General features: G+C 42.3%; 1 pseudogene; it reads left to right on the forward strand.

Annotated features, from left to right (window-relative positions):
* The first annotated feature begins 884 nt into the window (after positions 1–884).
* Positions 885–14,077, forward strand: part of LOC109917301 — a 54,904-nt pseudogene continuing 41,711 nt past the window's right edge.

The raw sequence follows: 14,077 nt of genomic DNA on the forward strand, positions 1-14,077 counted from the left end.
CCTGATTTCTCTCCTATCTCTCTCTTTTCCATGAGACCACCTTCTGTTCCCTCAACCCAACTCATCATCTAACTTCTCCTCCTGGTCCCCATGTTAGCCAATGATGTTCATTGTCACTGTTTTCAGATGAGATGTTGTCCCTGTTTCCCTTTAAATCTGCATTTAGCGCTTTTCTCCTCGAGAAACAAACTTGCATCCCTCCATTGTTACAACCTACCATGCCATTTCCAACCTCTCCTTCCCTTTCTGAAGTCCTTGTATGTGTAGTCACCTCTCAAATCCTGGAAAGGAACATGGAGCCATGTGAGGAGCGATGATCAGAGTAAACGGTACAACAAAGGATGTAATATCGGTTGGAGGGTGAGGAGTGAGTAGGGTGATCTGGCAAGGAGTGAGGAACCATTCTCCACGTTAATGTGAATGTCTGAGTCCTAGTAACTCTTTGAGCCCAGGTTCCGCCCTGTTAACCTCCCTCCTGTACACCTACTGATCCCATCACTGCACATCAGTGCTGCTATGATGCTGCGGGTCTTTCTCTGATCTGCTGTCAAACACATCTGAGGATACACATCCCACACTGATGCTGTTAATTTGAAAGCCTCTGAGGATGAAGAATGCTATTCCCACACTAGAAATCTCTGTCAAACATTTACCAGGGGAACTGAGGCAGCAGCTGCAATAAGTGAGGTTTTATTCAGATGGGACACTGACAAGTTTAAATCCCCACCTGATCTGCTGCTCAAAGTCACCTCCATTTCACTGGTCAGTTTCCCAAGTTTCAGGAAACTCATGTTGCTGCAGAAATATTTGGATTGACTGTGAGAGATGTCAATCAGAGAGCCCACCCACTCTGCCCATTCTCTGCTCTTCCTCTTCCAGAGCTGGTTCACTTCCTATAGGGACTGAAAACCAAGTGAGGAGATGGTGAGTGAAGGAGCAGCTTTTATACAAATTGTATCCTGTAATATCCACACCAATCTTCAGGCAGTCTGACTATCCTGTGGTCAATCAGGGGTGGAAATGTCCCTTATGCTGTGTGAGAAGATCCAGCTGAGAGAGCTGTTTACTCAGTGCTTTGTGCTGAACTGTTTGACTGGAGCTGTGTGTTGGATATTGAGTGTGTTTATTGGAAGCATTTCCCTTCTGATTTCCAGGCTGAGTTTTGTTGATGGCTCATATTTGAAAATGAGAAGGTGAGGTGTCATTATCTGGGAGGTGCAGAGTGACTGAGGATTCTTACTGATTTCCTGTTGTTGAGTTCTGTGTGTGTTGGGAGCTGGTTATTATCCTGTGGACTGTGAATGTTTAGTTCTCTCTGTATGTTAGGATTTGGATGCTCCCTGCCTTTTCAAATCACTCCGTGATCTCCCACCATCCTATTTCTGTGACCCCTTCTGTCAAGGTGGACTTGGACTTATGTAGAGCCTTACATGATCACTAGATGTTTCAAAGCCAGTGAAGAGCTGTTTATTATGTGGGAAACCTGATTACCAATGGGTGTACAGCTGGATACCGCAAATCGTAGTCTGATGAGGACCAGATATTCTGTTTTTATGTGGCGTTGATTGAGATAGTTGTTACATTCCTGCAGCAATAATACTGTTTGAGAAATTTAAATTCTTCATGACCAACAAATAGGCATCACATAAGTCTTTATTTACTGGAACTAACAAAGAGCAATATTGATTAAAGAATAACTCATGGGCAACTAATGCACTAAACTACTCAAAATGTATTTTCCCCTTTAACTTTTTCTAAGTTGATCAAATGCCCCATGTTCCTGTTATACTTAATGTCCTGATAACTGCACAATCATAGATTTTACACAGTTTTTATTGAGGTACCTGACCTGTTTCTGCAAAGTTGTAGAATCACCAATCAACCCAGCTTTCAAGGATATTTATTTTCCCTAAAGTTACTAAGATGGTTTGAAAATGACAATCATACAAACTTCACACTCAACATATTCCTGACTTGAGCCTTCTCGACAGTGGGGAGGATTTGAGTGGTCAGGGTTGATATAGCCTCTTGATATTTTTTCCTGAAGACACTTTAACATTTTATCTTGCTGTCACAAGCTGGGCTACAGCATGTCTGTGAATGGAGGTGTTCATGGAGCTGCCTTCTCCTGTTACTTGAATGGTTGTCCGCATTCTCAATGAGATGTGGCAGGACTACAGAGATCTGATCTGATTGGTTGGTTGTGGAGCTGTTTAGCTCTGTTTATTTCCTGTTATTCTTGGTATTTAACCTGCAAGTAGCCCTCTGTGGTACATTCACTACGTTCAAACCTGGACTCTGAAGTATCCCCAGTATTGCTCCTGACATGTTTATCGACTGGTTTGATGATAATCATGGAATGAGGGCTATGCTGGGCTGTGAGATTGTGGTGGAATACAATCCTGGAGCTGTTGATGGCTCACTGTGTCTCATGGACACCCAGTTTTGGGATCTGTCCTTAATCTACTTCCTTTGTGATGATGAACATGGAGAAGGACTCATTCATTAGTTGGAAGGGGAGAGGTAGTTTTCCTTGAACTTGTTTGGCCTGAAGCCATGTGACTCCATGGAGTCGATATTGAGGAGCTCCCCACCTGCCAATGGGATGGGACATTCCCAGGGACAGTGATGGAGGAGTCTGGGATGTTTCCAGATTGATACAATTCAGTGTCACTGCTACTTGACCAGTCTGTGGGGCAACTCCTGTCACTTGGGGACTTGTCCTCAGACCTTGGTAAGAGAGACTTTACAGAGTTCACTGGCCTAAGATCACCTTCATCTTATTCTGACACAATGTCAGGATTGTCCAGTCTCTGATTTTCCTCTTATTATTAAACTTTGTAGTGATTGTTTATCATTGTTTGCTCAGCCACTTCAGAGGACAGTTCAAGGTCAACCATGTTGTGTGGGACTGGAGTCACATGTAGACCAGACCAGGCAGTTATAACAGGTTTGCTTCCCTGGAGGACAGTATTTCGGTTTTTAGGACAAGCTGAAAGTTTTCATGTTTTTATTCCAAAAATTCCGTAATTAATTACATTCACCTTCACATCATGAAGAGCAGAGATGCATTTAAAGGGAAACTAAATAAGCAGATGAGTGAGAAAGGAACAGAAGGATCTGCTGATAGGGTGAGAAGAGGCTCGTATGAGGCAAAAATGCCAGCATGGATCAGTTGTCAGAATGGTCTGTTTCTCACTGTAATTCTATTTGTCTAACTTTCTGTGCTTGGATTTGAACTGGCAATCTCTGAATTGTTAATCCTGCACCTTAGAAATTTAGCTGCAATACCTGTAGTCATATTTATTGAAATGTTTTTTCGTGTCTTTTTTTTAGAGATTTCACCTGGAGGCCTTTCCCTAAAGCCTGGGCTTGCATTTGATCATTTTGCCCAGTGCTGTGGTTGAGGACTGAATTTGGGATGTGCAATCTGAGCAAGTATGGTGTGTCTAATTTCCCAAGATAAAGCAGACCCTTCAATCAGCTATACTGAAACAATATTTTCCTCAGCTTCTAGAACTCCCATTAATTATGATGGAATGACAACAGAGCTACCTGAAGAGAACTGGCAAATTAAGGTATAGGTCAGTTGAGATGCAGTGACAGATATGTAAGGGCATATTTCAGAATACATCGAATAGATACATTCCAATAAGAAAGAAAAATTCCAAGGGCAGGACTCATCATGTGTATTTGTCTAAAATTGTCAAAGATAGAATATTTCTTAACGAAAAACATATGATTGTGATAAGATCTGGGAAAATTCAGAAGATTGGACAAAATATGTTTTTAAAAAACAAAGAATGACAATCAGATTAATAAGGCAGGAAGAATTGGAGTCTGAGAAATCTATCCTAAAATATATTTTTAAAAATTTCAAACAGCGTTAATGAAGTGACCATTGGTCCTGCAGAGGCTAAATTTGGGAATTACTATTGGGAAATTTGGATTGGCAGATGAATTGATCAACTGTTTTACATTGGTCTTCACTTACGCGATACAAGTCTCATCTCAGAAATAGCTCTACGTTAGGAAATAGAAAGGAGGGAGGAACTCAAAGTTATAATCACCAGGGAAGTGGTATTGAGCAAATTGTTGGAGCTATAAGCTAACCAGATGGACTTCATTTGAGAGGCTTAAAAGAAGTGTAGTGATCGGAACCAGATGGACCTTATTGACTATGGGATTCTTGATTGGAGTTGTTAACCTGGGCCAATCAAGGAGTCCTGGCTGATAGATATAAACAGGGGATTCAGAGTCTCTTGCCCACAGCCAGTGTACTGTACACACGTAAATGAAGGGTGACTTGGTGATGGGATACCAGCCTCTGTGCGGTTATTTCAGAAGGGACTAGTGTAATAGTTGATATGTCAGTTTTTAAATTTCTACAATGCCCTAGATTCAGGGAATATTTAATTAGATTGAAAAATTGAGCCTAACTCATTATTGATAAAAAGGGAAGCAGTAAATTACAGACAATTTAGCTGAACATTTGCCACAGGTAAAAGTATCATAGAAGACCTTAAGGCAGAGTATTTAGAAAAGTGTAACTGGGCAGAGTTAACATGGCTTAATGAAAGAGAAATCATGTTGAACTAATTTATTACAGACCTTTGAGGAAGTCACATGGACTCATAGACATTAACAGCACAGAAGGAGGCCATTGTGTCCTCAAATATCTGGCTACACTAAATCCCATTTTCCAACTTTGGGCCCATAGCCCTGTAGGCTACTACAATGCAAGTAAATACCTAAATACTGCTTAAATGTTACGAGAGTTTCTGACTCCTGTAATATTTGGTGAGTAGTAAGTTCCAGAGTCTGCCTACCTTCTGAGTGGAAAGCATTCTCCTCAACTCTCCTCTTTGCTTCTACCTCTTCCTTAGATCCATGACCTTTTGTTATTGATCCCTCTACTAACTGAAAAAGTGCCTTCCTATTCCACCCTACCTATGACCCTCAATCTTATACACCTTGATATCCTCCCAACCTTCACTACTCCAAGGAAAACAATTCAATCTTGTGTCCAGCTCAGGCAGCATCCTGGTAAACCTCCTCTGCATCCTTTCTAGTGCAATCACATCCTTATAATGCAGTAACCAGAACTGTACTCTAGTTGTGGCCTAACCAGGGTTTTATACAGCACTATCATAACATCCTTGCTGTTTCATTATCTGCCTTGGCTAATAAAAGCAAGTATCCCATATGCCTTCTTAACTTCTTATCTATCTGCCCTGCTTCCTCCAGGAATGTGGATATGCACATCAAGGTCCCTGTCATCTTCAGTATTTTCCAGAGTCTGACCATTCATTGTGTAATCTCCTCTCTTGTTAGCCCACCCCAAGTGTATTAACTTGCACATTTCTTCATTGAATTCCATTTGTCAATGCTGTGCCGACCTGACCAAACTGTTAGTTTATGTCTATTCCCCTCACTATTTACATATTTGCCCTGTACTCTCATTATTTCATTCCTGAATACCTTGCATTTCTCTGACACAATTTTATCAGCAAGTCATTCCTCCCAGGCCAAATCATACTAATTCTTAGTAAAATTAGCCTTTCCCCAGTTTAGAACTCTTTTTCCTGGCCAAGCCTTATCCCTTTCCATAACTACCCTCTATCTAATGAGTTATGTTCACTATTCTCAAAATTCCTCCAATAATATGCCTTCTATTTGGTCCTGGGCTCATTCTGAATATTTGGTCCAGAACTGCCCCTCCCTTTTTAAGATTTTTACACACTGGCTAAAAATATTCTCCTGAAAGCAACTTAAGAATTGTGCTCACTCACTACCTTGCACATTAAAGCCATCCCAGTTAATAATTGGGTATTTTAAATCCCCTATTATTGCAACCTTTTTAATCTCATGCTTCTGATTATATATTTGATCCTCTCTCTCCCAGACTGCTTGGAGTGCCTGTAGTACTATACACATCCAACAGCAAGTTTCACCCTGTTTGTGTATTTTTACTGCTACCCATAAGACTTCATTTGATGATCCTTCCAAGATATCATTTCTCCTCACTGTGATAATTGATTCATTGATCAATATTGTGACCTTCTGTCATCGTCTGTCCCACTCTATATCTTGTCTGACTCCCCTATAACGTTAGAAGTCACATGATTTCAGGACTATAACCTGGTGTTATGTGATTTCTGACTTTGTCCAGCCCAGTCCGGCACTGGCACCTCCACACCAGGAAAACTGAGCTGTCGATCCTGCCTATATGTCAGCCAAAACTTGGTTTTGGCTTTGATATTATAATCGCACAGCTCATAATCTGTGCGCTCAGCTCAAGAACCTTAATCCTCAGGTTCCTTGCATTAAAATATAATCTATGTAGCCTTCCTAAACCACTTCTTATCTAGCCTATGTTTCCTCTCCATGCAGACTCACTCATGTTTTAACTTCTGATTCCATTTCAGCTTCTCTTCCATCTGAACTACTTGTGGGGATCCAACCCCCCTGCGAATCTAGTTTAAATCTGTCCCAACAGCATTAGCAAACCTCCAACATGAGAATGGTGGTCCTGTTGTTTTTAACGACGTAACTTGTATAGGTCACATCTCCCCAGAAATGGTGCTGATGCCTCAGCAATCTAAAACCCTTCATCCCACACCGTCTCTCCAGCTATGCATTGATCTACTCTCTCCTATTTCTATTCTCGCTACTGGGTGTAACCAGGACTGATCTGGAGATTACGACAGAATCCCTACAGTGTGGAAACAGGCCCTTCGGTCCCACGAATCCACACTGAATCTCAGAGCATCCCACCCAGACCAACCCCCCTATAACCCACCTAACCTAATTGCACTATGGGCAATTTAGCATGGCCAATCCACCTGACCTGCACATCCTTGGACTGTAGGAGGAAACCGGAGCTCCCAGAGGAAACCCACACAGACACGGGGAGAATGTGCAAACGCCACACAGACTGTCACCCAAGTGTGGGATTGAACCCGGGTCCCTGGCGCTGTGAGGCAGCACTGCTAACCACTGAGCCACCGTGCCACTGTGCCACCCCTATCTTTAAAGTGCTGCTTTTCAATTTCTTGCCTGACTCCCTGAAGTCTGGTTTCAGGACTTCATTTCTGTTTCTTCCTATCTCATTGGTCCCAACATGGACCGTGACCTCTGGCTATTCCCTCTTTTCCCTTCAGAATGCCCTGCAGCTGTACTGTGACATTATTGACCCCGGCACTTGCGAAGCAACATACTTTCCTGGAGTCAGACCTACAGCCGCAGAAGCACCTGTCTGCTCCCCTGTCTGAGCCCCCTACCACTACTGCTCTTTCCCACTTCATCCTCACCCCCCCCCCCCTTCCCCCCCACTCCACCCCAAGTAGCTGTACCACCCACAATGCCATGGACTTGGCTCTGGCTGGCTTCCACAGAGGAAACATCACTCACTATTTCCCAAGGCAGAGAAACAGCTGTGACCAAGATACATTTGAGGGACTCCTTCACTACCTGCCTGGTCCCCTTCTTCCATCCAGCAGCCACCCATTCCTTCTCTGTCTGCGCTAGCTTATCTATTAGCTAACCACATCCTGAAATATGCTATCCACAAACCTCTTAGCCTCATGAATGAACTGTAGGGCCCTTAGCTGTCACTCAGTCTCTAAAGCCCAGAGTTTGAATTTCTCCAGCCTGTTCATTCGGACCGCCAGGAGCATCTAGGATTTCCCACACAGTGCAGGATGTGCAAATCATGGGCCTGAGCTCCCTAGACAGAGCTCAACTATACATTATATGGATCTTTGCTTTTATCTCACACTTATTCCTTCTTAAGTATAGACTAGAAAAATCTTATGTCCTGAGTCCCTTTCAGGTCCATCGCTGTTCTTTCTGCTTCTCTGCAAAGCGCTTCACTTCACCCACTCGTCTCCCTGCCGACTGCCTCCCTGCCGAGGGCCTTTACCTCACCTGTTCCACTCCATGTGCTGACGACAAAGAAGAATTAGTGGCTAATACTGTACTTAGATTTCAGAAGATATTAGATATGGTGTGACATCAAAGGTCATTGCAGAAACTAAAACGCATGGTGTAGACGGTAACATATTGTCATGAATAAAAGATTGTTTCCAGTTGGTCAGCCATAGTGTAGGCATAAGTAGAGCTTCATCGGGTTGGAAAAATGTAATGAATGCGCTCTTCAGAGAACAGTACTGGGTCCTCAAAATTTTGCAATTTATGTAATTAATTTGAATGGAGAGACTGAAGGTATGGTTGCTAAATTTGCTGACAACATAAAGATAGGTCGTTTTGCAAAGAGGACACGAGGCTCCAAAGAGATGTTGATATCTTAGGTGAGTGGTCAAAGATCAGATAAATAAAATATAATGTTGAAAATTTGAAATTGCCCATTTTGGCATGAAGAATGAAAGAAAGTATATTATCTAAATTGAAATATTTAGAGATTCCAAAAGATTGCAGAATTCTGAGATGCAGATGAATCTGTGTTTCCTCATACATAAGTCACAAAAGGTTAGTATGTCGGTACAGCAAGTAATTAGCAAAGCCAACAGAATGTTATTGTTTAATGTGAGACGAACTGAATTCAAAATTAGGGAGGTTATGCTTCAATTATACAGGGCATTGGTGAGACCACATTTAGAGTACTGCACACAGTATTGGTCTCCTTATTTAAGGAAGGAGTTAAATGCATTGGAAGCAGTCCAGAGAAGGTTTACTTACTCATACCAGGAATAGGAGGCTTGTCTGATGAAGAAACGGACAGGCTTGTATTTGTTGGGAGTTTAGACAAGCAAAAGGCGACATTATTAAAACATATAAGATCCTGAGGGGACTTGATGTGGTGAATGTTATGATCCTAGCTGATGGCAATACTGGTGATGGTGATGACAAGTCAGACCCCAGTTTGAAACCTAGCTTGAAAAACCATTAGTCTTTTTGCTATTTGTTTACAATGGTGGTCAGTCAGTGGACATAGTTACAAGAGGCTACCAATGTACTTTTATAAAAGGAACATCAAGGTTTCTTACATGAAAGGAGAAAATCCCTATTAATATTACACTACACAAGATCTAGTTGGAACAGTCTTTTTACTAGTATCAAAAAGAAACATTCAGCTCTTTTGCCCTTGCAATCCTCCTATAGATACTCAAACCTCAGTGAAGGGTCAAGCCAATTTCATTTTAAAAGTTCCTTGTTCAATGGGTACTGCTTGGTTTATCGTTAAGCATCTGCATTCACTCACTGCTGTCTTCTTTAGTTAGTGTGTCTTTCTGAGCTTAAATAAGTTGCTAACTCAGTTCGCTTACTCCTTAAACTCATGCGTTCACAATCTTGTAGGACGTCCTCCTGTGAAGCCTAATGTTTCAGGAACTTTGCAATCACAATTTGTTTTCTTGTGCGCCCGACTGTCGTGGAGACTGTTAAACTGTACTGCTGATGGTACGAGTTTGTTCTCTCTGACTGGCCTGCATCTCTCTCTGAAGTGACCCTGTACATTCACTGACCTTCTGGGTGCTCCTGTCTCTCTAAACTTGTTTCTGTCACTGTCTCCTTATGTCCAAAGACATTGCATTGTCTTTTTTCTGTCTTCTATTTTTGTTTTCCATAGAACTGACTATTCACCCCAAGAGAATTCTTTTTAAAAACTTATTTAAATACAGGTAAATGAACTCCAAACAACCCATCACCACTTGCAAAACTCAAAATCTAAACTGAAACTAGAATTATACTTTTTCCCTTCTCAACACACACAATATAGACATGCAAGTGAAACTTAAAGCTATCCATAGTTCTACCCACATTAGAACCCAACATTCCAAGTAAAAGAAATAATATATCATGAACCATCTCTCCCTAAAACCAGGGCCAGCTGATTTAAAAATAAGGGGCCACCAGTTCAAAATCTTCATCAAATTAACATTTCCCTTGAGTGATTTTATATATTATACATAAACTGGTATTCATCAACATAACGTAAGCTCATAGTGAATTAACAGCCTGTTTTACGCTCTGCCTGACTGTCTTTTCCATTGCCCTCATGGTGCCTGGAAGATGGGGATCTGAATGGTGGAAGAAAATAGCCACATTGTCTGCTTCTGGTCACTATCCACTGTCCCTGCTGGAAACAGTCATAGAACCCTTACCCTTACAGTGTGGAAACAGGCCCTTTGGCAAAAAGCGAGAAAGGGTCACCGGATTCAAAACGTTAACTCTGATTTCTCTTCACAGATGCTGCCAAACCTGCTGAGCTTTTCCAGCAACTTCTGTTTTTGTTGTGAGGATAAAGAAAGGACTTGTATCTGATTCCCTTACACAGGGGAATAACAGACTAGCACTCACTGTGAAACAGTTTGCAACTGAGGATTCAGCGCTTTCAGCAAAGGAGGAGAGGGAGTTGGAGGAAATCATATTACCATTTCCTGTTTTACAGAAGGATTGCACTGGACTACAGCAGAGAATACAGAGAATAGACACCACAGATAAATCCTAATCATCAACTGCACAACTGTGGGAAGACATCCAGTCCCTTCACAGCATTGCTCAACACACAGAAGGTTGGGCAGTGAAACCATCATCTGGAAATTGGTCAGGACAGGGGAGCTTTGAGATATCATCAGATCTGAAACTGGTCAGTGCTGCGGAACCTTCCATCAGAACCAACCTTTCTGAAGGTTTGGCTGTGGGTGATCGGTCAGGGTGAGGCTGGGAAGAAGTGTGAGCGGCTCCAAGTGTAGTGAGAGTTTCAGTCATTCATCAAGCCTCATGAACCACCGATTCATTCCTCCATGTGAGAGGCTGTTTAAGTGTCAGGTTTGTGAGGAGGACTCCACAGGCTCGTAAAATCCTCTAACATGCTCAGAAGACCTTCTAACACACAAGGAGTATCTGTTACAACCACTGTTAAAACAAGGGCAAATACATGGAAAAGAAACCCTTCAAGTGTGAAATTTGTGGAAAAGCTCTTGTAACATCATCAAGTCTCCTGATGCATCAGAGGATTCACACAGGGGAGAAACCATTTAGGTGTGAGATGTGTGATGCAGCTTTCATCCAATCCTCAGATCTCCTGAAGCACCAGCGTATTCACACAGGCGAGAAGCCATTCACGTGTGATGTTTGTGACAAATCATTCTTGCAGTCGTCGAGCCTCCGCAGACACCAACGCATTCATACAGGGGAGAAACCGTTCACATGTGATGTGTGCAACAAATCCTTCACATGGTCTTCGGACCTTCGTGTACACCAGCGCATTCACACGGGGGAGAAACCATTCACATGTGAGGTGTGCGACAAATCATTCTCAGACTCATCACATCTCCGCAGACACCAACGCCTTCACAGAGGGGATTAAACCTTCAAGTGTGAGCTTCATTGATGTGATTGGCCCTCTGGAACACCAGACAATTCACACATGGAAGAAACCCATCATGTGCAAAGTTTGCGTGAAGAAAGTCATGCAATACAGAAGAGGCCTTTGGTCCACTGCGACCAAAGTGTCAAAAAGAACCCATCACCTATCTACACTAATTTCACTGTCCAGCAATCTCCTCAAATCAGCTCCACACTGCTAAGCAACATTTTGGATCTGAAATGTATGACAAGAATTTCACATGTTCAGTGTGCTTCCTGGTCCATCTTCGCACTTACGTGGGGAAAAGCCCAATCAATTTCGAGTTCTATAATTAAACCATCAAACAGTTGTTGGACCTTTTGGAACATCAGTAATCTTCACACAGGAACTGCCTAACCAAGTCCTAGCCCTGTCTGTCCTCACAGTGTGTAACGGTGTACACAGTCTCACGGTGCTGGGTGTTCAGTGGGACTGGGACACAGAACAAGAAGCAGCTTTCACTCCCATCAAACACCTACTGATGACATCACCAGTGCTGAGGGATTATGATGTCAACAATGGAGCCACCCTGCAGTGTGATGTCAGTGACACAGGACTTGGAGCAACCCCCATGCAGTGAGGGCAACCCGTTGTGTTTGTATCCAGAAAGTTAACACACACTGAATAACAACGTGCACAGACTGAGAAAGAGAGTCTGGATATTGTCTTTCATTGTGAGTACTTCAAGCACCTGTTTGGGAGAGAGAAAGTATGGTGCAGTCTGACCACAAGACAATTCAACACATCTTTCTCAAACCACTTTGATCCCCTCTAAAGCGGATGCAAAGGATGTTACTTCATTTGCACAGATCTAACTTCGAGGTGAAGACCTGAATACTTTAAAGGTTGTGTGTGCAATGCTGTGTATGGACAGAGGAAATTGGAACAGACTAGAGAGAACAAACACGTTTTGATTAATGTAAGATCATTTTCTTGCAATACTTTGTATGTGGGTTAACATGTAAATGATAGTGCTTGTGTTTTTTTTAATGAGGAAAAGGATGTTGGATGTTTGTACACTATGGTTTCCCATATTAATGTGACTTTTCATATCATCTATATCTATCAAAGGTTTGAGGACTGTAGCCATTTTGCATATCACATGGAACATACTTAAAATTTAACATGATTAATTGAGCTGATACAGTAGTTGGACAGAAATAATTCCTCTGGTGGGAGAGCCCAGATCAAGGGGCAGAGCATTAAAATTAAAGCAAGGTTGTTTGGGGTGATGTCAGCAAACACTTCTTCACAAAAAGGGGTCAGAAAATCTGGAACTCTCCCCACAAAAATCTGTTGAAGTTGGGTGTCAGTTGAAAACTGAGATTGATAGGTTTACTGTTAGACAAAGGGATTAAAGGTTACAGAGTCAAGTCAGGTAGACAGAGTTAAGATATGGATCAGCCATGGTCTAACCAAATACTGTAATCAGTTCAAGGAATTCATCCAGTTCCTAGTTTCCTTAAATTCCTCTCGATTGCTGTCTCCACTCTCAGCTCCAAGAACAATTGGTCAGTGTCATCCTTATAAATCACCAGCTGAGCTTCTGACTCCACACTCTCTCCATCACAAAGATCATCTACTTCCCCCTCTGTAACATCTTCCTATTCCAACATCCCTCATTCAACACTAGTCCATCTGCTGTTGAAATCCTCATCCGTGCTGTTATTGTTTCTAGACCAGACTGTTACAGTGCTCTCCTGCCCAGCTTCCCATCTTCCACCTTCCATAAACCTCCGCTCAGCTAAAACTCTGCACTCTCTATCCTAACTCACACACCTATGCTCACTGAACTACACTGGTTCCCAGTCTCCCAGTGCTTTCAATTTAAAAATTCTCAGACCCCAGTACAAATTTCTACATGGTCTCACCCTCTCCTGACTGTCATCTCCAGCCCCATCTCCCTCTGAAATTTTGATTCTCCTCCTATTTAGTACAGCTGTGCCTCTTCCTTCACTTCAGTGACGGTTATGTCTTCAGCTTCCAGGCTCCATGCTCATGAGTCCTTTCTTCACAAGTCATGTCCTCCTTCTTCAATCCCTTTCACCAAACTTTTAATCATCCCTCTCCTCCTCAGCTGTCTCTTGATTTGAGGATGATGTATGCTGAAGTTTGCAAGTTTCTGCTGTGGTTCTTCAGGATGTTCCACTGGCTAGTGGGATCAAGAGGCTAGGATTTGCTTCCTGCTACTTCCTTTATGCCACATCATTAAGGTATTGGGATTTAACGTGTGATACATTCTGAATGAATGAGGAAGAAACAGAAAGAGGAGCTGAGGTCACAGTCGGATCAGCCATGACCTTGTTGAATGGTGGAACAGGCTCAAAAAACTAAATGGCTCATATCTGCTGCTATGCCTAAATCCTGAAGTCTTTAAGGTGAATGCAATATGCTTCAAGGAATGTGTTCAACTTTCAAATCAGCTATCAACATCGATTTATTGGAGTTTTGCTTGAACACACATGGGTCTGGCTTCAAGAAGGACAGTAACATTTGTTTGATGTTCCTCTGAATGAATCTGGAGGATTCGTCAGAGGTGTTGCTGATGGTATTTCTGCACTGCTGCTATTTGCCTCTGATACACAGCCTAGGTCTCACTGCAGTACAGGAAAGGGGTGGCAATATTTGCTCTGTACGCTAGAATTTTTGTGGACTTTCAGAAGCATTTCTTTAAATTCTTTCATCAGATGTGAGATGTGCTGGCAA

The sequence above is a fragment of the Rhincodon typus genome, chromosome 35 (assembly GCF_021869965.1).
Source record: "Rhincodon typus isolate 14 chromosome 35, sRhiTyp1.1, whole genome shotgun sequence".
Classification (NCBI taxonomy): Eukaryota; Metazoa; Chordata; class Chondrichthyes; order Orectolobiformes; family Rhincodontidae; genus Rhincodon; species Rhincodon typus.